Genomic DNA, 25,802 nt, shown 5'->3' on the forward strand with positions numbered 1-25,802 from the left:
ACTCTGCATTGCTCAAGACGAACAGCTCTCGGCCAGGGCTCGGAGAATTCTCCACATCTGTAAGGGGCTGTCTGAGAGCCATCATTGTGAAAGAGTGAGACAAAACAGCCCGAATCATTATTCTCCTTACACGTATGCCTGTTTTCACATGTGCTCTGACCTGACATGGATGATTGCACAATATCATTTGGAAATACAAAACAAAATGAAAGCACAAATAAAAGCCAAGGATACTCGATTTTTCTTGCCAATCTGTCCAACAACCTCTGAAGCGTGACCGTTTTTTGTTTGTAGTTTGCTCTTCCACCAGATCTTCATTTATTGTACTGCAAAACCATATAAATATTCAAGAAGGGGATTTTCAAATAGATTCCAGCTACTGGTCCCTCTTTGGTTATAATAATATCATGATGAGTGTGCTTGTGTGGCTGTTGAGTTTCTGTCCCCTCTGACTAACTTAGGAAATGTCTCAGTGCCTTAAATTAGGCTCATTAAACCTTTGCAAAAACAAACTTCATAGAAGAGGGAAAACCAGAAACAGGAACATTATGTCATCCACTTCAAGATGAAAAATACTTAACCCTGTATGAAAAAATTGGGATGCAGCAAACTAAACAGCAAAGTTGGGATCAATTTTTTATTGAACTGAACACAAATGAATGACAGTTATGCAGTTGCTCAAGCCTCGTGAGCATGCGTGAAATACTAGGAAATTGATAAAGGGATCCCAAAACTCACATTAAAGCTCATTTTAAGATGATTTTATGACAGCAATTTTAAAGAATTCTCTATTTTTTGCCTGCTATGAATTTTATGTTGTTTAAAACCGGATTTTGACACATTTAAAACATTTTGGAGGCAAAGATAAATAAATAATGAAAGTCACAAGTAAGAACAAAAAAGGGAGGTCACTTTTTTGGGGGGGAGGGTATTTATTTATTCATTTGGAGAGTTTAAAGTATAGGAAAAAATTTAATTTAGGTAGAAAATGATATTGTTCATGTGAAGAGTAGTATAAACTACTTTTTGGCAAAAAATTAAAATCAAAACACAGTAGACTTTCAAGTTTTGAGGAAAAAAATGTAAAAAAAAATGTTTTAATAAAGTGAACACAAAGGAAATTTCAAGTGTTTTTTAATAGATTTAACACACTTTTATTTCAGACTCAGATGTGGTCCATAGAAAAAAGATACAAATACAGTATACATAATAAAAAGTAAAAACATATAAATCAAAAAGAGATTTATCCATGGAAAATAACTTCTGTACATACAGAAAAAATTAAAATCCATTGAATTTTAAAAATATACACAACAAAAACATAAATATATAAAAAGCATGCGCTTTTATTTATTATTAAGGACAAGTTAAATGTTGAAGTGAAATTTGCAGATTGTTTTGTTAAAGAAATCTGGAGAAAAGCGATCTTAAAACCGGTTTTCTTTCCCCCTATAGTGCGACAAAGCAGTCCTTTGCGCCAAAAAGCAAAAACCATCGCTGCAAAAAATATGTGTCAAAACGTGAAAAATGAGCTCGACACAACTCCATCGGTCACCAGTTGCTGAGTCTTCTCCGTGTGAACGGCGGTCGGGCGCGCTGCACGCTCCCGGTGTCCCCCCAGAAAGCGCGCACCCGCACGGAGAGATGTTCCAGTGAGGTCTGCAGCTACCACAATGGGAGGAGTATGAAAGTTCTCCTGAGCCCTGCCCACTAACTGCAAAACATATAAGACGCTGGAATGGAGCAAAAGCTGGCACTTAAGCTTTACATCTTCATGAAGGGACAAACTGATGACAGGAAACGTCATCACAATGATTTTATCAATACTCCATGAGATATCAAAAGTATATTTTCTTTATTGATATTAATGCTTTATTTTTTCCTTCAGATAAATTAAAAGTATTAATATTTAGGTAGTTTTTTCGAGTTGTTTTTGAAGGGAAAGAGGAGCAGACTATCCATCACAATGGCACTTGACACTGAGTTTGGTGTGAAGGGCAGCAGCAGCATCAGGGAGTGGAGTGGACAGGTTCATCCAGCTTTAGTGGCCTCCTTAGTTTTCTTGTTTTGTCTGGAAGCCTGTCTGTGGGTCAGGAACTTCAGACTCAAGAGGAGACTGCCTGGACCTTTCGCCTGGCCCTTGGTGGGCAACGCCATGCAGCTGGGCCAGATGCCTCACATCACCTTCAGCAAGCTTGCCAAGAAATATGGCAACGTGTACCAGATAAGACTGGGTTGGAGCGACGTGGTGGTTGTGAACGGAGACCGGTCGATCCGCGAGGCGCTCATACAGCACAGCATAGAGTTTGCAGGCAGACCGAACTTTGTGTCGTTCCAGATGATCTCTGGAGGCAGGAGTCTGACATTCACCAATTACAGCGAACAGTGGAAAGCACACAGGAAACTTGCTCAGTCAACCCTCAGAGCCTTTTCCTCTGCAAACAGCCAGACCAAAAAGACATTTGAGCAGCACATTGTAGATGAGGCCACCGAGCTGGTGAAGGTATTTTTGCAGCGGAGCTCAACCGGACAGTATTTTCACCCAGCTCATGAGTTTACAGTGGCTGCTGCCAACATCATGTGTGCACTCTGCTTTGGGATGAGATATGGACATGATGACTTGGAGTTCACAACCCTTCTGCAGAGACTGGACAGGTTTGGCGAGACAGTAGGGGCAGGCAGTTTGGTGGATGTCATGCCCTGGCTTAAGTCTTTCCCTAACCCCGTTCGCAGTCTCTATGAAAACTTCAAAAACCTCAATGAGGAGTTTTTCATTTTCATTAAAGATAAGGTACTGCAGCACAGAGCGACCTTTAACCCTAAAGTGACCCGAGACATAAGTGATGCCATCATCAATGTGATTGAGCATGGAGAAGACAGCAAGCTGAGCAAGGATTTTGTTGAAGCGACCGTCACTGATCTGATTGGAGCTGGTCAAGACACCATGTCGTCTTTCATGCAGTGGATTATTCTTCTCCTGGTCAAATACCCAGATGTGCAGGCCAAGCTGCAGCAGCTCATAGACAGAGTGGTGGGCAGAGAAAGGTTGCCCTCCACCGAGGACAGAAACAACCTGGCACTCCTGGACGCCTTCATTTATGAGACCATGCGCTTCACCAGCTTCGTCCCCGTCACCATCCCCCACTCCACCACCTCAGACGTCACCATCGGAAGTCTCCACATCCCCAAGGATACCGTCGTCTTCATCAATCAGTGGTCCGTCAACCATGACCCCCTGAAATGGAAGGAGCCGCACGTGTTCGATCCCACGCGCTTCCTGGATGAAAACGGGGGTCTCGACAAGGACAAAATCAACAGCGTGATGATTTTCTCCACAGGTAAAAGGCGCTGCATCGGCGACCAGATTGCCAAGGTGCAGGTGTTTATATTCACCGCAGTTCTGCTGCACCAGTGCAGCTTCGAGAGTGACCCCTCAGAGCCTGTCACTCTAGACTGCTCCTACAGTCTTGTACTAAAGCCACTCAGATGCAGCATTAGCACCAAGCTTAGGGGAGAGTTGCTAGATCAGGTTCCTATAGAGTGAACAGCATGCCTCCCTACTGTGACTCTAGCACATACTTTAAATCAAGTGATATTTAACAGTCAGAATCAATATACCTGGACCTAACTGTAAAAAAACATATTTAACAGAAATATTTAATACATATATTACCATAGTCTGTTTTTATTTGCAGCACAGATAGAAAAGTATTACTTCAATGATGTCTGCTGCAAAAAACACAAGCTTGCAATCTCAGAATTGATTAGATTTTGTTCATTGTGTACTTGTTTTCAATGAGTGTGTTGGTATATGTGTATAAATAAATACATTTAAACTACTATAACCATATATGTATGATCATGTGAAAGTTATAAAGTCACTTGATGGTTCATTGTTCTCATTTGTCTTGTGTAATTTTATTCATAGTTCATTTAAAAAGTAATTTAAGTTCAATCACTAGCTACTGTACTTAAAGCATGAGAGCAGATGAAACACAGCAGGATGACGAGAAGAGATCAAAATTAGGTGTTTGAGAAGGAACATGAAGGACTGTGGACGACGAATTCTAAAAACTTTGAGTCCAAGTTTACTGTACAAGCAGCTGCCCTGTGCCAAACCCATCTGAGCAATTCAACAAAGCACATGTGCAGCTAGTTCCTCTCACTCATGAGCTCTCCTCAAAACAAGGTTTGTTTACAGGAACTTTTTCAACATCTATGGAAGTCACTACACTCGCCTCTGTGTTCAAGATTTGATGTTATAATGCCCAAGAGATATGTTTTTTTTGTTTGTTTGTTGAGGCACAAAAGAAAGGAATTAACTCTGCTTGCTCTGAATGTAAAAGCATGAAGTTGTGGGGACTGCTTGGAAATTCACTGAGACTTTACACGAAGGAAAAATAAGCTGTATTTGAAACAAATAAAGTGATATTTGATAAGTTTCAGAGTGCAATTTGATTTGTTGGTAAAGCCCCTGTATAAAAAAAACATGTGTACAGAATTTTCTTTTCTTCCTGTCAAACATTCACACAAAAAAGATTCTCGCCATTCTAAAATAAATGATGCAAATGGATAAAGATTTTAACAGATTCCAAAAGTGGCTCTAAGTCATTAGATTCCAAGATGATCCAGGAACTCCAAGGATTCCAAGAAAATTAGTTCAGCTGTCCAGATGAGCAGATATAGGGGAAATTCGACATAAACATTGTTTGAAGATGTCTTAGAAAACCAAAAATGACGTTTTTATCTCTTCAAAAAACAAATGCTAATGTTACTCATTCTTTGTCCGCAACATGTTTGCAAAGTAAACTATGAAAAAAACTCCATAAAAGATCTGTTTATAAATCTTTTATCAATCTTTTATCACTCATCAATGTGTGATTCCATTTTTTTATATTCAATATAAAGCAAAAAATCCCTTTTTGTCATTTTCTACAAGCAAAATGAAGAGTAGAGAAGCTTTGAGTGGGAAGAGGATGAAGGTCTGCAGAAAAAGGTCAAAATAGGAGGGGAGAAGTCATTTAAAACCTGAGTCAGTGGTCCCTCCCACCACAGAGATACATATAAACCAAGTGTTAAGTCTAAAATTGCCATTCCTCTTAAGGGGTCACCCGAAGATGAGCTGCTTCATGGAGAACCCCCTTTGACAGCTTCTGACTGTGAAGGAAGATAGAACTTTGGAGGTCTTGCAGAGTTTCTTCAGCTTTTTTAGATTGTTGCAAAAAGCAAAGTTATCTAAAAAAAATCTAGAATTTGGGATGAAAGTTGTTTTTCTGCATGACGGAGTTTCGGCAGAGTAGGAACATGGCTCAAATGGAAGCAGAGTTTGGTGTGAGAAGCAGCAGCATCAGGGAGTGGAGTGGACAACTCCATACTGCTCTGGTGGCCTCACTTGTTTTCCTTTTCTGTCTGCAAGTCTGTCTGTGGTTCAGGAATCTCAGAAGAAGACTGCCGGGACCTTTTGCTTGGCCGGTGGTGGGCAACGCTTTACAGCTGGGCCAGATGCCTCACATCATCTTCAGCAAGCTCGCCAAAAAGTATGGAGATGTGTATCAGATACGTCTGGGCTGCAGTGACGTCGTGGTCCTGAACGGAGACCGGGTGATCCGCGAGGCCCTGGTTCAGCACAGCACCGAGTTTGCAGGCAGACCGAACTTTGTGTCTTTTCAGTTTGTTTCCGATGGAAAGAGCTTGACCTTCACAAACTACAGCAAACAGTGGCGGATTCACAGAAAGCTTGCTCAAACAACTATCAGAGCGTTCTCATCTGCCAACAGCCAAACCAAAAAAGCTTTCGAGCAGCAGATCACAGCTGAGGCCACAAAGCTTGTGGAGATTTTCCTTAAACTCAGCTCTCAGGGCCAGTATTTCAACCCAGCTCATGAAGTGACTGTAGCTGCTGCAAATGTGATTTGTGCTCTGTGCTTTGGAAGGCGCTACGGACACGAGGATGCTGAGTTCAGAGCCTTGCTTCACCAGATAGATCAGTTCGGACAAACTGTCGGAGCTGGCAGTTTGGTCGATGTGATGCCGTGGCTCCAGTCTTTTCCCAATCCCGTCCGAACGGTCTTCAAGAATTTTATGAAGCTGAATCAAGAGTTTTTTGTGTTTGTGAAGAGCAAAGTGGACGGGCACAGAGAGACGTTTGATCCGGAGGTGACCAGAGACATGAGCGACGCTGTTATCCGTGGGATCAATGAAGCTGACGTTGAGCTCACAGAGGAACACGCTCCGGCAACAGTGGCAGACCTAATTGGTGCAGGTATGGATACTGTCTCCACCGCGCTGCACTGGATTGTCCTCCTGCTGGCAAAACACCCCGACATTCAAAGGAAACTCCACAAGCTCATTGACAGGGTGGTGGGGCGTGACCGACTGCCGTCTGTGGAGGACAGACCGCACATGCCATACCTGGACGCTTTCATCTACGAGACCATGCGCTTCACCAGCTTCGTCCCCGTCACCATCCCCCACTCTACCACCTCAGATGTCTCTGTTAACGGCCTCAGCATCCCCAAGGACACTGTGGTATTCATCAACCAGTGGTCTGTCAATCATGACCCTTTGATGTGGAAGGACCCTGAAGTATTTGACCCCTCGCGGTTCATTGATGCAAGTGGCTCCCTGGACAGAGACCTCACCAACAACGTCCTGATCTTCTCAGTGGGGAAAAGGAGGTGTATCGGTGAGCAGGTTGCCAAAGTTGAGATATATTTGTTCTTTGCAATCCTGTTGCACCAGTGCAGCTTTGAAAAATGCCCAGACAAGGACTTCTCTTTGAACTACAGTTATGGTTTGACACTTAAGCCTTTGGATTACAGAGTCACAGCAAAACTCAGAGGAGACTTACTTTAACAGCCGTAAAAAACTTTTTTTTCTCTAAAGAACTAGGTATGTTCTCTAAAAATTTGAACCTATGATTTAAATTTGACTGAACTTATAAAACTTGTAAGCTTTATAGTCTCCCTTTGGTTTAGATAATGTTCAGCTGATTATTACATTCAGAAATTATTGGTGGAAAACTCAAGTGTTTGTTTCAGATCAATTTTTTGTTACAAATTAATTTTCTTTCACATTGCACAAGGCAGATCTATGAATATTTAACCTATAAATACAGTTTTGTACTTTAAAACATTTTATGCAAATATTAATGCTTTTTATTAAAACTTCACAACAGGATACCAGTAACATGAACTCTTTGTAATATTTTTTTTTTTATTTGCTGTTTTTGAATTTTTTTAAACTGCAAAGAAAAATGATTTGTTTAGTAAAATAAAAAAAAAGCTTTTAATGTGATATTCTTTGAAAGGTTGTCTCATCAAAATATACAAAATTACATTTGTGTTTTTCTAAATCTTTAGTATTTGTCTAAAAATTAGCTTTTTAAAATTTTGGATATGTTGTTTTTTAATATTTTGAATAGTTCTTCCTCTCATATAAACAAATGTCACATATTTTGCCAAAAATCTTATTGTTGAAGTTATATTATATATTAAATTTAGGGGCTAAGCTGGTATTAGTGACACATACCTGATCCCTGACCTGAGCTTCTTTATGTTGTCTGCTTTTGGTCAATAAATTATTATCATTAATCCAAAATATGTAAAAGAAATGTTAATGCTGGAATTCAGTATGTTTGAGGCAAGTCTAAAAATGTTCAATAAAGGTTCAATATAAGGACAATCCATAATTCTACTCAGCAAGTATGCAATTACAAAGGACTATGTATTCAAAGATTAAACCAAAAAGATTTTGATGTGTCTGGAATTTAGGAAAAGTATGATCATAGATTGTGTAATCTCAAAATGTTTTTTTTTTTCAATGCATTTTGTGGAGGCACAAAATGTGCAGGTTTAAAATAATAATCCAGGTTCTGTAATGATCGTAAGTGTTCATCTTTTGTCCTGCAAGTGTAAAGGAACCTTATTGTTTGAAAATACAACCTTTTTAATGATGTAAAAAAGTAATCTAATCGTTTGTACATTAAAAACACAGTGATGATCCCCTGAGTTCCAATTGTGATCATCCTGAAAAGGAAAATTAAATAAGTGTGAACTAACAATTGGAATAAAACAGTACGTTTTCACTCCAGATAAATTTGAGTCTTCCTGTGACAGAATAAAAGTAAGATGTGTAAAAAGGTTCACAAGTGATCAACCTTTGTCAACAACGTATCAGCATGAACAGAATTATTGGAACAGTTGTTTTGTTTTTTTTGTGCAAGGGAAATAAGAAAAAACAAATGCATTTTTGACTTTACAAGACTGATTTTTTCTAAGATTTTCTACAGTTTTTCTTTGTTTTCAGATCAACTAAAAATATTCGTCATTTTCCACCTTATACAGTACCTATATTAATACTTTGTTGCCTTGTTTCCTTGCTATGGAACAGCCAGAACCACACCATGGTCAACATTTACTTTTCCTGTAAGTATGGTACATCAATATTAGTTTAAGTGTGGGCTAGCAACGTAGAGTTTCCTTCCTTCGTTTTTAGTCAGTCCCATGGGGGGGGGGGCTGAGTGAGTGTTCGAGTCAACCTGCATGCTCACAGAAGCAGCGCTGCAGCTCGACTTGTTTTCATCCATCGTAATAGAAGGCAGGCCGAGGATATTTTGTACTTTTACAGACTCTGACACCACAAGGACCCAAGAGGAAGAACCGGGCTGCTTGACCTTCACTGTTTCCATCACAGCTTTCCAAACATCCATGAAACATGTCCAGCTGAAACACTCCCTTTCACCCCAACTCACCCACTCTGAGCTGCACACGCCCCCTCGACCTGCCGAGTTTGACTCCTGAAAGACAAACAAATAAATCCACTGTCGGACACTTGGGTTTTTTTTAGCTGGAAGGCTATTTTTCAGTCTGTGAATACATTTTGCCAGCAAAGTGACCTCCCACATGCCTCCCTCTACTACAACCACTCACATCTTCAGCATCCAAGCCTCGCCCCTTCCAAGTTTGACACGTAGTATTTGGAAGTCATCATCTTTTCAATCATGGTGGAGCATTAGCTCTTTACGCTGTTTGAAGGATCTTTTTGTGTTCTTATCCAGCTGATCTTTTTAAAACCCCGCCCTTCCAACTTCAAAACACTTTTAAAAATCTGAGATGCCATTAAAAGTGACCCAGACAGCCCAAAATTAGAACTCCTCCTCATGGATTTGCAGCCACTGTCCACATAGATGGTCTGTCTTCAAACAATGAAAATAATACTTGTGAGCTCTTCTTTCCGTTTTTGAGCAAAAACAATTCCAAAAAGTTCATAATAAAACTGAAAAAGCTGTCTCATCTTACAGAGAAAATGTCAAAAGTTCCCCTATTCCTAACAAACCAAATGAGTCTTTAAATCCCATGTAATTCTGTGTGATATACTCAGGTTTTTATTTGCTGTTGTATTGGTTAGCTGACATCATTGCCATTCCCTGCAGCCCCCCCTACCCCAACCCTCCTGTGAAATGATGTCAGAAACACTGAGCAGAACATGTAATCATCTGAAATTACAATCTGTAATGTCCATTTAAAATCTCTGATGGTTTCAGACATTTTTTTAGACGTGACTGAAACCGTCAAAGGGATTGTAACCTCCTGCTATTCTGTCACGCAACCTCAATCATTAACATCATCCCCAAGAGTCAACATCACAGTCTAAAAAAGTCATGTTCTATGTCATAAAAGGACAGTTTCGTAAAGAGCGGAAAAGGAGGGACCTTATTTTTCTAAGCTTAGTTGACAAAGTTTCAGAAAATAACCCAAAAAAGACGACCAATATTACTTCAAATTGTCTGCAAATGAGCTCTGATGTGATTTATCGATTTCAAAGAGTCACGGTGGGACTCCAGAATGTCAATCTGATTCCTTCCTGCAGGTCCAACACCTCCATCTTCAATCATCAATCTTTTTCCTTGGCTTGGGAGATTAGCATTTTCTCTGACAGCTACAAATCACCAGGACCACCTTAACACAATCCAGATCTGAATCGTGCTCCACAGACACGTCTGAAAAGCCGACATGACTGATTTGTTTTGAAAGTCTAAGAAATATATCCAGTTATTGCTGTGTATGTTTTTCAAGCAACTTGAGAATTTTTGAAGTGTTTTACTTTTAATATGGGGGAGAGAAGTAAGACAAGAAGTAGAAGAGTTTCAAATAAATGCTGCTTGACCGAAGTTCCGAAATTTTTTGGAGAATTTATTTTTTTTACTAAATGAAATAATAAACATTGTGTTTAAAACTGCTTCACATAATAGAACGCACGGAGAGAGAACATAGGCTGGCGTGTTTGTGAAATCTGCTTGTCTCTATTGTTGTTACTGAAACTCTGCAGTTTAGTGAGTGTCCCTGACACTTTGATCAATCGCTGTTGTTGTTTGGTTTTGACATAACTTTAAAATGCAAGACAAGAAACGTGGTGCAAATCACTTCATATAACAAAATGTGGATCACTATTTATGTTCCCCTGAAACAAAATTCCTAGGGGAAAGAAGTATGTTGCTTTTTTAAAATGAGTAAAATTTGAATGAACTCAAAATCATAAAAATAAACAATACATATTGGAGCTGACTTGCACAAATACCTTTTTGGTCCCATTTTGATTGTTCTTCTTTTTTTCTTTGTTTTGATGAACACATTTATCAGATATTGCAGAACATGGTAAATAATAAAAAAAATGTTATCTGTCTATCTATCTATAGATAGATAGATAGATTACTTCTATCTATCTATCTATTTATCTATCTATCTGTCTGATGTCTGTCTATTTTCTATTTATTTATCTGTCTGTCCGTCCTTTAGTCCATTAGTCTTTTGATTCCATGGCATTTGCAAAGTTGATTTCTCAAATCAATTTCTGGAAATGTATTAATAATCATTTAATCATTAAAAGATGACAAAGAAAAACAGAAGCTGGATAGTTTTCCTTAGGGAAAACTCTACATACAGTTCTGTGGAAATTGTAGTGAAGTTTTTCAACACCTCCTCAATAGTTTATTGATCCACACGTTGTCATCTACACTCAGCGAGGAAAGAATCTTTTAACGCTTCTTGTGTAGCTTCTGTTAGCATCCCCTGTGATATCATCATACGCTGTTTCTGTGGCAGCCAGAAGAGTCATATGTGGCTGTTCAGCCGTGGCTTTCCAAGCTGAGAAAAAATTCCTCAGTGAGGTGAAAGAATGGGAAGTGGGGCAAGAGGAAATTCATCAACATCCTGGTGTGGGCCACAAACCATCGCCTGATGGTGTTTGAGTGCTGAAATCTGATGTTGTCTGATTGTACAACTCAGAAAACTGATTCCTCACAAATCTGTGATGGGGAACGGGAAGGGTTTTCTCACAATCACACAAATAGCAACACTGGATGAATTGGGCGCAATAGAAAGTGTTTATGTTTGGATGTTAACTGCAAATGTATAAGAAAGAAAAGATTTCTCAGAGCTTAAAAGCCACACTAAAGGTAAATAAAATTCCCATTCTGCATTAAGTCCTTCTAACCCCATTGCTAATAATCGATTTGGGATAATGCATGTGTGGGAGATTTAAAAAAAAAATGGAATGGAATGGAATCAAGTTTTAGTTGCATGTTTTGACATTCAGTTTTAAACTGTGCTTCAAATCCTTTTTACAGGACTCTTCTTTGAACGCCAGCATCAATAAGGCAGTGTGTTGCAGTGTGGGAGTGAAAACTCCAACTTCACACGGATGAACTGGTACATTTGGGCACACTGTGTACCTCATGCCTTATTTATTACTCATCTGCTCCGTGACAGCACACAGGCCACCAGCAGCACACGGGCACTATAAATGAGATGGATCATGCAAAGTCAGCAAAACACAGTTTGTATTCTTGTCAGCATTTGTAGCAGAAGAGATCAACATTTCTCAACCAAAAGCGAGAAAAATTTAAATTCAAAGTGAGACATTTTCCTTGCGCGGTCACATTACCCTGCCAGGAAAAGTAGTTGGTAGAGGACTCAAGACCATAGAAGGTAACTCTTTTTAAATGTAAAAAGCAAAAGAAAACAAACACAAATAGTAGAGACATAACGTGACAACAGAGGATCTGTCATATGACAACTTAACAGAATGAAACAATGAAATGTCCAGTTGGCCATGATGGAGCGGAATCTGGTCAAGTGAGAAGAGTGGCTGGCATCCTCCGGGAGGAGCCAAGAACGGGACAGTCCTGGAGACCTACTCAAAAAAAAAGGGTGATAACATCCAGAAGAACTCCCTAAACAGGTAATACAACAGGAAGTGTCCCAGACAGTAGATAACTCCATAAAAAGGTCAGACAAGTTAGGCAAGAAGCTTTCTAGAAACCCTTGGTGGAAGGCACAGGCAAGAAAAGTGTCCCGAAGACCTCATGAAAAAAAAGTCAGGAGGAAGAGAGGCATCCATAGAACTTCTCCAATATAGGCTGGAAAGGAGGCTTCCAGGAAGGCTCATTGATAGAGACAAACGTGCTACCCCAGAGAGAGAACACACAGCCAGGTTCCCGGGTCCAAGGCTTAGTAAAAAAAGCATTGCATTGCAGAGCATTGCATGGCCTTCTATGGCAAGTAGAAACTATGATAGTCACCCATTGCACATCTAAAAACTAGAAAAGGAAACATGAATCCAGAACAAGCATTTAGATCATTACACTGTATGATCGTATGTGTCTCTCTCTACTTTATCTGGAAAAAATGTCCAGTGAGTGTAACAGAAATGAGGATCTTTCCACCCTGACATCAAAGACATTCATCTCAGCATCTAACACTTGTCGAGTCTAGATTTTAAAGACCCGCTCCAATAAAAATTGTGTTTTTGGCATTTTTCTGAGAGTGGAGGACATAAAGAAAATTAAGATCAAAATTGCTTTTCTGAGTATTTCTTTATTCAAATCATTGTGATCAGGAGCAGACAAAATTGCTGTTTGAAACAGAGCGTGTTTGTAACAGAAAAAATGTCGGGCGGGCCACAATTCAGAGGCCATTTTCTAATGAGCAACATTGAGACACCAGATTTATTTTTTATTTTTTTGGCAGGAAACAGCATTTCGTGATTAAAAGATCACTGCACGTTTTTAAAATAGATCAAAAGACGATCAAAGTGGGACTTTAATGTCATACTTTAAATTATTATAAAGCAAAACTATGGAACTTTTGGGAGGTAATGCAGGACTGAGGGGATTTGAAAGTCTCTACATCTCTACAAAAACAAAGTGCTCTGTTCCAGATAGGTTGAAAGTCAACAGGAGTACACTGTGTCTGCTGTGTTTTCAGAAGGATCACCTCTAGATCTTTGGAGCAGACTGCTTCTCAAAAGCTGTAGGGTTTACTGGAGGGTAAAACCACAAATTGCAACTTCTGACAACAAACTCTACTTTACCTTTGGTTGATGATTTTATAGCATTATGTAAGACAGGGATGCTCTGCCAAATCTGTCAGAGTGCAGGGGAGATGTTCAGGTCCATCCAGCTGAACACGCAGCTCATGCCATACTTGGAGAACTGTTTGGTTAAGCTTTCTCAACCTTGATTACTCCAATACCCATGTGAACCTTACAAAGCGATGAGGTAAGTGATTTTGAAGCAAGCACAGTATTCATGCTAGAAATACAATAAAACCGTAGGTAAATCAAAAGAGTTGAAAAATGCAGTAGCTCTGACGATTTTGAAATGAACCAGTTTAAGTAGAAATGGACACTGTGACTTTGAACTGATGATAAACCTCCAACCACGTTGGTAATTGGTCTCTTAGAATTCAGTTTACCTTTCGATTATTATTTATTGTAAATTTTGGTCAGTTAATTTTTTTTTTTTTTTTGTCAAACTGGAGTAATAACTTTTTTTACTTTTAAATAAAATTAAAATCCTAAAATAGAACCTAATAATAATAATAATAATAAACCTACTTGAAGGATTTCTAGTAGTTTTCTGTAAATATAAAAGAAACTCATTGAGAATAGGTGTTATAAAAGGTGATTTAGGCATATTCTTGGAGGGGAAGCACCGCAAAACAGAATTTTTAAAAAGTAAAAAGATTTGTTTCAAGAAAATTTGCCTTTTTTTCTGTCTTGCATCATATTAATTACGTATTTTCAATTGCAAAATAATCTTAGTTTAAGAAAACGTATCTAAGTGAAAAGTATTTTTTCTTAAATTAGTAATGCTTGGTTAAGAAACTTTTTCTCACCCCATTGGCAGATTTTGCTTTTTAAAAGAATTTTCTTTAAATATTAAGAAGTTTTGACTTATTTCTAGGGGGCTTTCTTTAATGATTCAAGGTTAGATTGTTTTTTCTCCTCTTTGTTTAAACATAAATCTAAAGTCCTTTCCAGCACCAGGCTCATGAACATTTCTAAGGACTTATTAGTAAACCTGTGAAGATGTTTTTTTCCCCCTAAAATGCAACTTGATGAGTTGGAGGATGAGGAAGCTTTGGTATGAATGACAGGGGAGGGAGTGATTTTTCCACAAACCCACATAGGTTTGTGTATTTAAGGACTATTTAGGAGGCAGACATGCCTGCATGTCTTTGCGACTTTCCTCCCCAAAACTGTCTACAGGTCAAGTCTTATCGCAGAGTCGAGGTGTCTGCTCCAATTCTCCAAACTGGGATCACTCAGCTGAGGAGAACCCATTAAGCAAGTCTGCACTCTGGATGACTCCCCCGCCAGTACAGGCCTTCGCGTTCCCTCCTCTTCACATCTTCCTCGCACGCTCCCACCCCCCGCAAGCTCGGCTGCCAGAAACCGAGATGCTTGAGGCCTCTGCTGAAAACCGCCTCCAAGGAAGCACTTCTCCCAACTGCCAGCAAAAATAAGACATTCTGCTCTTTTTCTCCCAACTCTGCCTCCTCTCTCCACGTCAAACTCCCTGCCAGAAGCAGCAGCCAACAGCTACACTCTGCTTTGGGCCTTTTTTGGTTCTGAAAGATATGTGCTTTGCCCGGTACAATTTATGTAGATACAGACCTGCCAGAGAGCAAGGTAATGTGTGCTGTCCGAGATAGTGCGCTTATGAGGTTGTATTTATTTATATTTAGTTGGACACAGGAAATTACAGGGCTGTGGAGCCCTGCAAACTTGCCAGTGTTAAAAAAATTAGATAGAGCTGTCCCAACAATACTTTTAAATCAAAACAGACATGATCTGCGGCATAATTCTTGGACAAGAAAACAGCATAAATTTACCGGAAACGCAAACAAACCGGGTTGTAAAAGCAATCAAGTAATCAGAAGGAATTTGGACTTTTACATTTAAAAATAACAAATTCTTAAATAGGAAAGATATTTCACTTTACCTGGAAATTTTTTCCTTATGGGACCTTAGAATTATTAGAAGATTTGCAAAATATGTATGTTTGTATTAAGTATTTAGAGAGAAAAGATGCAAGTGCGTGATTTTGCTTTTATACTATAGCGCCAACCGGAATTACTCCATGATAAGTTCAGCATCATATAACTTAATGACTGTAGGCAGTAAGAGTTTGGTCGTTTCTAGTAAAAGATCTAAAAGTGGTTTACTTTTTAAGAGGCTCAAATTAACAGTGGTTTAAAAGATATTTGTCTTTGCTCTTGAACTAGGCCACCGTGTCTCTACCTTTCGTGCATTTGAATGCAGCTACACATCCAGGTGGACCAGCTGAGAAAACACTTGTCACTACTAATTTTAAATAGCCAGAAGCCCCTTAGGTAAAATGGATTCTTGTCACATACATACACAAGCACCTCTGCTGTTTCCTGTTGCTGACATATTACATGACACATTGCAAGGCAACAGCTTTAACATGCAGAACTTCACAGGTTTGGACTGTTGGCAGTAAACTTTCACACTCGGTTGAAGCACAACTGTTGAGTCTGATCGTCAGTGATGAGTAAAAACAGACAATACATATGGAATCACGACTGTAAAGTAAAAAGTGATGTTGCAATCTGAGAAAACTTGCCATTTGGGAGGATTTTTTAAGAAATGGACAGAGTTAACTTCTCACCAAAAACAAAAAAAGGCATCATCCAGTTTCTTATTTAATAGTCAGCCATTTAAAAGTCATAGTCTAGACATAATTAGTGTTGTAGTAGCATTTTTCTCAAGCATCACCGCAAAATTAAGCACAGTAAAAATTCATACGAAAAACTTTCATGTCAATACTTAAATTCCTGGTAGATAAATATAAAGCTTTGGGAGTGAAGTTGAACTAACTTCCTCTTTAAGATGTTTCAACTGAGAACCAATAAAACTTTGCACAGTTGCAAGATTAGAATTTTCAAAATGTTCTTCATTTGATCGTTTTGGTGCCAGAATACTTGTTTAAAGAAAAAGCAATCCTGTTTCAAATTTACAGTATATAGAGATCTGGACAGTTTTATTTGTTTAGCCCTTAAATATAATGCATGAAATGGTTTTCATATGAAGAAAAATACAATTTTGTTAAACTTGACATATTTTTCATTCCTATTTTGTGCAACTAATTATGGTGAAATGTTTTCTTCTCAGACTCTGAGGTGTCATTTGTTTACGGTCCTAACTTGTTGAAGATGGAGTGAATGGTTTCATCATGGTCTTTATTCATGTAAACTTTTTGATTTTCTTTTTTATCTACAATATAATATGTAAAGTGGGGCATAAAAGTATTTGTCGGTCATCATTTCTACAAGTTGTTCCACTTAAAAATATGAGAGAGGTCTGTAATGTTCATCACAATTCAGCTGTAAGAGACAGAATTTAAAAAAATCATGTTTGATTTGTAGCTAATTTATTTGTATAATGGTGCAGAAGATGAGTGTTTATCTCCTAAACCAGGGGTCGGCAACCCATGGCTCCGGAGCCACATGTGGCTCTTTCATCCATCTGTTGTGGCTCCCTGTGGACTTTGGAAAATAATGAGTACTTTATAATAATTAAATTTTATTTTATTTTTTTCATTTTTCATGGCATTTCAAAGGCGCTGATGGCTCCGCATGAAGCGCGAGCCACGTAAAAAACAGCTTCCTAAATGAGCTCGTATTTATCGGGCGAGACCTGCAGTGCTTATAGCAGGAAGACACACGCGGGGCGGCTTCAATAAACACTCCGATCTTCTGCCGGGAACTTGACGTACCGCGGGGCAGAGACTGATGACAGCCTCAGAGTTCGCGCCAGCATTGCCAGATAGAGTCACAGGTTTCCAGCCGAAAACTCATCTGAAAACCGCCAGACCCAGCCAAAAACCGCCAAAAACAGCTTTCGTTGATGTTTTTTTTTCCGTACTGGACTGATAAAATAAAAGATTTTTCTAAATAAAAGATAGTTCAGACTGATAATAAAATTTGTACAATATTGAATATTTCTTCAGCCTTCTTCCATTCATTTGCTTAACCCGCTCTATCCCCGCTATAACCTGCGTCCGGCTCTTTCATCCTTGTGCGGCGCTGGAGCGACCCGACTATCGTATTTTGCGCTCTCTGTGTAGGACACACTGAGGAGCGCGGGGAAACCACTCTCAGCTGCAGAGGATGTGAACAGGTGAACAGGTAGAGAGTAAAAGCAGGTGGAGAGGCGGAGGAGGGGTTTTAGCTTCAGACTCTGTCAGAGAGATGAAAACACGGGCGTCAGATTGAGATGCAGCTTTCACTGCGGGAGTTGAAGCAGAGACTTTCTCTGGGATGATTTTATGAACTCACACATGGAAACATGATTACCAAGTAGAACTCTTCAAAATAATAAACCTGATCTCTCCACATTCTCCGTGTCTACAATGCATTGATAAACACATCGCTCCATGCAGCGATCAGACCAGAACCAGTAGCTCCTCCCACACGCGGCCGCGGTATCATCCTTTAAAGAACATAATGTGCATTTGCAGCGATGTATGTTTCAGACGATGTCCGATTGGCCAATCTCCATGTCAATCAAGTCCCGTACTTCTCAGTGACGACTTTGGTGGTTTTTAAAGAAATACTTTTTTTTTTTAATCTTTTCTGGCCCGCGATCTACACTCATGTCATTGAAGATCCACCGGTAGATCGCGATCGACGTAATGAGCACCTTTGAATAATATATACATGCATAATATATATAATGATATCAAAACGGGTTGTGGCTCCGGGTGCTTTCTTTTTTATTAGGGGCAGTCCCAAATGGCTCTTTGAGTAAAAAAGGTTGCCGACCCCTGTCCTAAACAAACAAGAATTCTGTCACTCATAGACCTGAAACTTCTTCTTTGAGAATTCCCACTTGTTTCCTGTCTTAATGGAAACTGTTTGAACTGGCTATGTATATAAAAGACACCAGTCCACACCCTTTACCCTTGTGCCATCCCATGGGGTCCAGATGACCCGATCCTTACATTGACGTGTTATTCCTACCATGACAAAGGTGGATAAAGGTGAAGAGGATTTTATGTAATATATGGACACCAGTGAAGATCACAAATAGTTGAAGAAAAAAGGTTCAGTACACTGTCTTGTGGGGTCTAGATGACCCAACTCCCCATGTTAAAGTGCCTAGGATAGCACAAGGGTTAAACAGTTAGATCTTTGACAATCTCCCTCCACCTGGAGCTCCATGCAAGATCTCACCTGGTGGGGAAAAAAGGATTTTAGGAATGGTGAGAACAGGAACGATGCTTCAACAGACGAAACAGCTGAGTTAAACTAAAAGAGGTGAAGAAAGATCCACAGCAGCTTGATGATGCAATTTGAAAATCCATGTTGCTAAACCTCCTGCCTGCAATTTTGTAAATTGATTGCAAAAGACAAAAAATTATCTATGGTATTCCTTTGCATCTGGAATAATCACTTGTAAATTGGAACCAATAAATACTTTTATTTGCTATGCTTGATTATCAGACATCAGTTATTTAAATGGATTTTTTTAATGTGTCAAGACAGAGGTTATACTTGAGAAAATCTTCATAACGATCTCTAACTTGAAAAAGGATGCAGAAACTCTCCTGCTTTTCTAGATGAGCTTGTGACACAGCTTTTCAAAAAGGCTTTTCACACGGCATTTTTCTGTTTTTTTCTGCTTATGCTTTAGTCTGGCTACAAGAGTCATCTGTTTAATGGAATAGTAGATGGGGGACAAATTGCGGAGCACCAAACCCGCATGAAAGAAAGTGGAGAAATGAGCGGGATGGCTCTGGGACAGAATGTGTACTTTTCTGGGCAGGCAGCCAAGCCAAACACCTCAAGGAGGCAAATTGGAAACTGTAACTAGGAAACGGGGAGTTCAGACAAAGTATGTTCGGGGAGGGGAATGAGACAAACCGAGACGAACACCATTAGAGTGCAGAAATAAAAACCTGAGAAGTTAGGAAGAAGCGTGACAGTTACAGAGGTGTTACTTATAAGGAGGAGATTTGGAGCCGCTTGTTTATTGATGCTTAGTGTAATAAGAAAAGAGCCCTCACCCTAATTTGAGGATCTGATCTACTCTTTTTCAGAGAGGAGACACGGACTTGAGGACCTCCTTAAACTGTTTTTTCGTTTTGTTGTTTTATTTTTGAAGCAGTTTGTGCTGCCAAGTCGCACAGCCTGTGCAGCAGGGAGGTCCAGAAACCTAGAGGGAGTTGGTACGTGACAGAGAGCAGGTTGTTACTGAAAGTTTGTGTGTCAGGCTGAAGGAGCCAATGAGTAGTTTTTTTCACACTCTTGCATAAAGTACACGAGCTTTCACATAGACTTACATGCTATGGAGGTTGCAAACACATTTGTCAGTTCTTGAGGTGAACAGCAAAGGAAGGGCAGAGTCTTGTGAAAGAAGGCATAACATCTGATTTCCATATGCTCATTTGTCTAGAATCATTTTAATCAAAGCTGTGGCTTCGTGGTGCCTTTTTTGCTGCTTGTAAAACAAAAGAACAAGAGAAACAAAACACCAGCTTTCTTTCTTTGTGTTTGGGTGCGTGTGCAACGTTTCGCATGCACTCATGTATACAAGGATTGCATGACTCTGCAACATAGTTCAGCAGAGGAAACATGAGAGCATCTGTGTTTCAGGCTGCATCATCTCTCTACCATTCCTGAAAAACATTATCTCTCTGTATCTCGAAAGGAAGTGATTCATTAGGCTCCAGCCTACTTTGGTTGTGTGTGACGGGGAATACGAAACACCCACCCAGGCTGGTGCGTTTGCAGTGAGACCCAAGAGGAGATGAGAAACAGCCCATGGAGGCGCAGATGTGAAAGAACAGAGTGTATTCGACATGTTAGGGATGGAGCACAGACTGAAAAGACGGGAGGCAGGAATGATGGAAGGAGGGAATGAGCCACAGGAGGGGGGGGAAAGAAGAGTCTCTGTGGCTTTGAGTCGACTGTAAAACAGCTCCCAGAAGAACTTGTGCTTCCAAGAAAACGGAAAAAGAAGACAAGAATGCATCGTATTAATCTGTCTGATCCGTTGTCTTGTCTCCCCACTGTAAAGCTTCCAAATCAGAGCAGTGTGGTAACACTTAGGAACACAGGCATGTATGAGTGTGTGTGTGTGCGTGCGCGCGTGTGTGTGTGTGTGTGTGTGTGTGTGTGTGTGTGTGTGTGTGTGTGTGTGTGTGTGTGTGTGTGTGTGTGTGTGTGTGTGTGTGTGTGTGTGTGTGTGTGTGTGTGTGTGTGTGTGTGTGGGTGGGTGGGTGGGTGGGTGGGTGTGTGTGTGTGTGTGTGTGTGTGTAGGGGGGGGGGGGGTCTTTTAATTTTGTGTCTATTTTGATGTTGGGCCGGTCAAAAAGAGAAAAGTTCTTTACTGTCTAAGAATTTTTTAATAAGACTTGGAAATGAGTAATTCTAAATGAAGGAAAATTTTATTAACATCATCAGTTACACTTTCATTATTTTACAACAACATTATAAAATGTTTGTGATATCAAACTTGTTTCTTATACAGTTTCCTTTTTTTTACTTCATGCTCTGAAGAAAAGGATGACCTTTTTCAGAAACCTCACCTTCATCCTGATCTGGAAAAAAAAAACCATACAAAAGGATAAAGCTTCTGTTGGAAAATAAATGTTTCACTATGTAACATAAAATCTGATAACAAATACATATCCTATCAATAAGTAATTTATATATTTATCTCATTAGAACCGTTTTTTACAATGGGAGTGCTGTCTGGTGAAACTAACTTTCATAAACATTTAACAACACAGCTTTATCCTAATTTTTTCAGAAACTTTAAAGAAAAAAACGGTTCTCGAATTGAAACTCTAAATTAATCCAAAACAAATTTGTAAAATTCAAATCAAATCTGTAAGCGAGTTTTCTGCATTGTTTAGTTTAGATAGAGTTCATTGCAGTAGTAGTTTGTGTCTTTTTAGTTCATCTTTCTTCTTGTGATTGACCAACTGACTATTTGCAGGATCTAAACTGAGAAAGCGCACTTCTATTTTTCAAACTTTTTTAATTTTGTATATTTTATGCTTAAAATTAAAATATAGTTTTATGCAGGTGAAACGGCAGACAAAAACCTGTTGACTTGACAATTGCATGTTTTAAAAACTTTAAAAATTTGACTAAATGTTGGCTCCCAAATCCACAAAGACAAGAGTACCTAGAGCCTTATTACTTCTCGCTTTTGTAGCCAACATTTTACACCACAAGAACATAACTCAAATTATAATGATTCCACAAAATCTTGGAGAAAATTAAACCAACCAGAAGACAAATCTTGTGATGAAAACAGGAACCTGGCACAGAAACAGCAAAAGGTTCACTCTATGAGAAATCTATGGTGAATTTTACAGTTTGTACAAACAAACGTATTTTGATATCAAAATTGTGATTGCTAGCAGGGATGAGGGTCCATGGCTAAGTGCTTTCCAAAATCTGGAGCATGGCAAGTTTGAAACTAGGCAAGGAAAACCAAAAAAGTAAAAGAATTCCAACTAATTACTCAAAGAAAACTGTGAAGCCCAAAATACACTCCCAAAGGAATGACCATCGGCCCAGGAGTTAGGAGGTTTCAATTTAGTAGTCAGTGTGCAGCAAGTGTGTGAAAGCAGTTCTGTTCCGGCAAACTCTCCTCACACGCACTCAGCTGGGTGGAAGGAGACAAACTTTATTATGACACAATAAAAAATGTTCTAAAACTTCCTAGAAAAGCCAGCCTTTAATCCCAGACTGCAGGCTTTCTTGAGGTTTGTTGAGGTTGCAAAAGAATGGGAGGCAGAGTCTTCAGGCATCATGCTCTTCTCTTTTGTGTAACCAGCTCTGAGCACTCCTGTTTTAAGAAGTCAGTCATTTTTACTAATTTAAAGATGAATAAAATCTGGTAGTTTAGAAAATCAACTGGCTAGTTTACAGTAAAGTCTTTAGTGAGAGGAAAGTAAGGGCCCCTCTCCATTAGATACCTTAAATTTTAATTGAACATTTTTAATGTTCAGCCTTGAAACAGAGATAAAGGATGTATCTTGAGATGAAGCAAAGACAATTAATAACTAGAAGGAGCTGCATTTCCAGAAGAAAATGCAGGGTTGAATCCTAAAATGCTGAATGAAAATGAAACTTAAAGGTTAATAAATGATCAAAATTGACCATAAATGAAGTGAAAACTGCACAATGACAAAAAAGATATTTTTGTGAAAAATACGAGCACCGGGTATTGACTCACAACTCACTTCTTTGCAGGTCAAATTTAAAATAAAAAAAAGGGTATTCTATTGCCTGGCAATGTACTGGCAACGTGATACGTGAGTACATCGCCTTTGCCCAACAGTAGGTCTGTTGGCTCCAACAGCTCTGTGACCCCAAAAAGGATACAGCGGTTCTGAAGATGGATGGATGGATGGATGGATGGATGGATGGATGGATGGATGGATGGATGGATGGATGGATGGATGGATGGATGGATGGATGGGTGGGTGGGTGGGTGGATGGATGGGTGGGTGGATGGATGGATGGATGGATGGATGGATGGATGGATGGATGGATGGATGGATGGGTGGGTGGGTGGATGGATGGATGGATGGATGGATGGATGGATGGATGGATGGATGGATGGATGGATGGATGGATGGATGGATGGATGGATGGATGGATGGATGGATGGATGGATGGATGGATGGATATTGTGGAATTTTGGAGCTGTGACTGGTGCTGGCAGAGAACTTTGTTCTATCTCCTCTTTGTCAAACGTATAGAGCAACAACAGGGAAATGAAAAGCAAACATTGTTTCTTTTGCTAGATGTGAAAATGATGTCCTTGAAAAAAAGGCATGTTGAACAAATGGAAACTGTTCTTAAGTCCCAGTTCGCATCTGTGATTCCTAAAGTCCAAGTCTGAGGCGTTTTACGTTGTTCGCATGAACGGTTAAAGAGTTACGGTATGTCAAAGAGTATGTGTTATTTAGGTGTCATCACCGACAACTCTGGTCTTAAAGGGTTAAATGAACAAAAATATAATACAAAAAAGAACACTTTTTCAATTGTAGTTTTAATACCCCTCAACCCATTTTTGTCTTGAATAAGTTGCAGTTCATTTTTAGTTGTTTGTATCCATAAAAAAATTCAGCTCCTTCCACCGCTGGCCCTAACTGTAGAGTTGATCCAGATGTTTATTCTTAATTTAAAGGTGCAGGCGGAATGATTGAAGCTCACCGTCATCCTGAACCGACCCACCAACAAGCTGAATGATGAGGATCTGACTTGCGGTGTCAGTAATGCAGTGTGGTTTATTCTAAAGATGATAAAAAAGGAGTGCAGAAGATAAAACACACTTTTCCCTGAAGTGTTGAGAGGTGGAATGAAAGATAACAGAAAAAGCAGAAAAGAGGAGAAGCAAAGATAAGACAGAGAGGTCTGGATTACACGTAAGCCTTATTACTCAACCTCCCACTCAGTTTCATAAAGTGAGAGAAAAACAGAGAACATGCAGAAAAAAATCGTTTTTTGTGCATGTGTGAGTGTTAATGCATGGTATTGTGTGTGACCTTCAGCTTCAGTTAAAGTTAGCCATAAAACTCCAATTTATGAATTAGATAAGTGTCAGTGAGCTATTGGTCTGGAAACACAGCAACCTCAGCCACACTACATTTCAGATTGGGCCTTTCATGCCCTCATTTTCATCCATCATCATGTTAAACCATAAATGTCTGTTGTGAGTGTGGAATACAGACAAACACTTCCCAGAATTTCCCCAGGGTTTTTCACAGCAGTCGGGCCAGAAGTGTCGTAACACCAAACCCAAAGAAACGTGTTAAATGGTAGGACACTGAATGCGTCCTCTTCAAACCCAAAATGATGATTTCCTTGTTTTCCATCACAACAAAGCAGAAAACAAAAAAAGAAGATTTATTGTTGTTCTGCTCTGGAGTGGTGTTTTGCTGTAACTCTGGTCAAAGTTGGGTTCCTCTTTTCCTTTAACTCATAAGTGCAGACTGTGTTGACATTTTTTTCTGAGTCTAATTATTACGTCTTTTACATTCCATATGCTTCTATGAATGGATTTTTATACAATGGTGAACTCAAACCATAATATTTAACCAAAGAAGGTTCGGCTTTGCTCTGTGACTGTCAAAATAATGTATTCTCATTATCTGCACTTCTTCTTTTTATTATTTAATGAAGGAGACAGACACCACATTTCATTTCATGTCATGTTTTCATTTATGGAGCACCTTCTGCAACCATTCAAGAGGGCCCCAAAATGCTGTAGACAATGTTGCATCAAAACTAATGAAATGCTAAAAACAATTAGACAAGAATTAAAAACATAATGATAAAACCTTAAAAAAATAACAACTATTAAACAAAAGATTAAAAACACACTAAAATGTCAGCTAGGCAGAAACTAAGGCACAGTGGTGGAGAAACAGTTTAGCTGTAAAACTCTCCAAGACGGTAATCTAAAGCAAATATTTTCTGTCAATTTAACACTGCGTTCACACCAGGTACATGTCATGTGTTCAACAACACGCTGAACGTGGATTCTTGAATGCGCTTTTAGCATATGGTGTTCACACTGGACTGTCGCTATCCGAAACTAGCGTGTGTATTTACATTTGGAAGAGGCTTAATGCAAAGTTTCCACAGTGCAAATCTCATACATACTCCAGGCTTTTTCTTTCTCTGCTCTATTCCGACATATAAAAGACTTGGTTTCATATAATCCCATTCGGGCAAAAACCGCAAGTACTGAGTTCTCCTCCATGATCAGTTTTCAAACGGTTGGCCTGTCCTTGAATTAGAAAGGATGCCATCCATAAGTCACTACCAACGCTGAGTCCCTGATTGGTCAACGTTCAACTGGTTTAACTGTCAAAACGCGTTCAGTGGATGCACATTTTGGACGTATAGAGTCCAAAAACGGACATAGAAATTTGTGTAGCTATGTATGATTTATGCGTGTTTACATAGACTTTTCATTGAAAATGGTCATTTAAACAAGCGTGAATGAGGCCAGTGTGAACACAGCATAAGAGATAACACCCAATTGCTTTTTATTTATTAATTTATTTATTTATTTATTTTGCTATTTAAATGATAGTATTAAATCTAAAGTATTCATGAATAATTGTGTGAAATCAAAGCATCATAAAACACTCCTTTCAGTAGTTTACAGTCAATAGTTCAGTTTTTCCAATAAATTCCACACACAGGTAGCCATGGCAACATATGAAAACAGGAGATAATAAACCCTTATACTCCCTGGTTAGAGACAGTGAACAACAGCTTCCCAAACCTTGTCAAAACAGACTCCCGGTTACACTTCTCCACTACTGCTGTACTCCCATATACAGTAAACACTATAAATGTTGAGATTGTTCAAACATGATGGGGTTGTGTAAACAAAAGAAAATAAGCAAAATGAAGATGATTTATGACTAAATGAAAGTGAATCCATTTTGACGA

General features: G+C 39.2%; 2 pseudogenes across 1 annotated transcript; both read left to right on the plus strand.

Annotated features, from left to right (window-relative positions):
- The first annotated feature begins 1,276 nt into the window (after positions 1-1,276).
- Positions 1,277-4,445, plus strand: LOC101173514 (annotated as a pseudogene). Its single transcript, XR_910978.3, has one exon. The product of XR_910978.3 is annotated as a cytochrome P450 1B1 pseudogene (transcript).
- Positions 4,446-4,935: 490 nt separating this feature from the next.
- Positions 4,936-8,144, plus strand: LOC101170805 (annotated as a pseudogene).
- Positions 8,145-25,802: the final 17,658 nt, after the last annotated feature.

Source organism: Oryzias latipes, chromosome 22 (genome assembly GCF_002234675.1).
Source record: "Oryzias latipes chromosome 22, ASM223467v1".
Classification (NCBI taxonomy): Eukaryota; Metazoa; Chordata; class Actinopteri; order Beloniformes; family Adrianichthyidae; genus Oryzias; species Oryzias latipes.